Below are 2,501 nucleotides of genomic sequence, written 5' to 3' on the forward strand. Positions count from 1 at the left end.
TACCATTACCACACAAGATCTAAAGGGCCCATTCCAAAAAGCATGTCTGGTTCGGACAAAAGTGTTGAGGAGGAAAAGACGAAGATGCAAATGATGAAGGAGGAAGCAGACAGGTTGAGACAAGAGATAGCTGGGATGCACCTAGCCTGGGCTAGGGGACAAACGTCATCAATCCTTCCCCCTACTCCTACCCTCTCACCGGCTCGGACTCCGGAACACCCTCCCACTGGTCCATCAACGAGCTTCCCCATTGCCCAATACTATCAAGGGGAAACTTACTATAATCCCCAAGCTCCACCACCCAAACAAAACCCTCCTCCAACAACTGTTCCTGTTTTCGTGGCACCTCCGCCCGCCACATTGCAAAAATCATCCGATGAACCAGTGTTTCAGGTTCACGACAACCAATACTATCCTCCCGAACTCACCTTCAAAACACCCGAGCCATACACTTACACCCCTCACCTTCAGCTCCCGGCGGAAACTGAGAGGCCAGGAAAGGATCCGGAGTAAGATGAAGTGCTTCGCAAAGTGAAAAGCCTGGAGCAGTCCTTCAGGAATATGCATGGATTGGGCAGCCAAGTTAGTGTGGCCTATAAATATCTTTGTCCCTTCCCCGATGTTCAATTGCCGACAGGTTTTAAGATGCCAAAGTTTGATCTATATGAGGGACATGGTGATCCCATGGCACATCTACGAGGTTTCTGTAGTAAGATGAGAGGGGCAGGTGGAAAGGATGAGCTGCTAATAGCTTATTTTTGTCAAAGTTTAAGCGGGTCCGCACTGGAATGGTACACGAGGCAGGATCCTAGCAGGTGGTATACCTGGGACGATCTAGCACAAGCATTTGCAGGTCACTTCCAGTATAACCTTGAGATCGTCCCTGACCGTCTCACACTGTTGAAACTTGAGAAAAAGCCTGGAGAGAGCTTCAGGGAATTCGGATTCCGTTGGAGAGAATAAGCAGCAAGATTTGATCCACCAATGAGGGAAGGTGAAATGGTGGACTACTTCTTACAAACTTTGGAGCCAACTTACTTTAGTCACCTGGTGACGTCAGTTGGTAAATCTTTCAACGAAGTAGTAAAAATGGGTTGTATGGTTGAAGAGGGACTCAGGTCCAATAAGATAATGAGCTATTCGGCAATCAAGGCCACAACTCAGGCTATCCAAAGCGGCATGAGAGGTGCGCTCGGGAAAAAGAAGAGAGAGGAGGCCGCAATAGTCGAAGCAGGTACTTGGTCCAGATCCAGAGGTCTTTCCTCTCACTACCAACCCAGACCCCATCACCCAAATGACCCACACACTCCATACGACCCTCCACAGCCCTATTATCCACCACAAGAGCCACATTTCTCCGTCCATCATGCCCAAACTTAGACCCAGCCTCCGGTGGCGTGCGCCATTTCCCCAGAATACATATCCAACTCCACAAAACACATACCCACCTCCGCAAAGCACATATCCACCACCAAGGGCCTACAGGAATCCTTCAGGGCCAGACTTCCGCGGAAATCAGGCTTTCAGGAATGAAAGGGTGCACAGGCAGAGAACATTCACTCTGCTGGGAGAAACCTATACTACTCTGTTCCACAAATTGAGGCAATTAGACCTATTGAGTTCTGTTGAGCCCAAATTGCCAAATCCCCTTCCCAAAAATCTGGACCACTCGGTAAGCTGTGAATATTGTTCGGGGGCTCTCGGGCATGATACTGAGAAGTGTTGGAAATTGAAGACTGCCGTACAAGATCTTATTGACACAAATAGGATCGAGGTTCAGGCACCCAACATCAATGAGAACCCATTGCTGGTGCACCATGAGGCTCACATGATCGAACTAGTGCACGAAGGAGGGGAGCCCAAGAAACCCTAACAAATGGTAATGATGATTCGTGCCAGTCCAAACGAAAAGCCAACCAGTGGAAAGGCAGTGGTTCAGTTGGGAAGGGTAGATGAAAAGCCAGTTGTGGTAATGGGGAAAGGTTTGTTTGTTGTTGCGAAGAAGCTAGAGCCGGTCAAGGTAGTATTGCAGGGAGTACCAAGCACACCAGTGTTAGTTGTGAAAGGGGCCCGCGTAGAACCAGTTGTTATCATGCCAGTAATGCAGTTGCCGATAACAAGTGAGAAAGTTGTGCCCTGGAGCTACAGTCAAGTGACGGTGATGCATAAGGGGAAGGAGGTTGTGGAAGAAGTATGCGAGGCCCAGGGGTTAACTCGTTCGGGAAGGTGTTTTGCTCCCGCAGAATTGAGAAGGGCCAATCCTATAACAATAAAGAAGCCAGTGACGAAGAAAGAAGCAGAGGAGTTTTTGAAGAAGATGAAGGCACAGGACTACTCCATTGTAGAACAGTTGAGGAAGACCCCGGCCCAGATTTTGTTGCTATCCTTGTTGATCCATTCAAGCGATCATTGTCGGGCATTAATGAAGATTCTGAACGAAGCCCATGTTCCGGACAAGCTCTCAGTGAACCATTTGGAGAAAATAGTGCACAAATCTTCGA

The sequence above is a fragment of the Nicotiana tabacum genome, chromosome 16 (genome assembly GCF_000715075.1).
Source record: "Nicotiana tabacum cultivar K326 chromosome 16, ASM71507v2, whole genome shotgun sequence".
In the NCBI taxonomy this organism is placed as follows: domain Eukaryota; kingdom Viridiplantae; phylum Streptophyta; class Magnoliopsida; order Solanales; family Solanaceae; genus Nicotiana; species Nicotiana tabacum.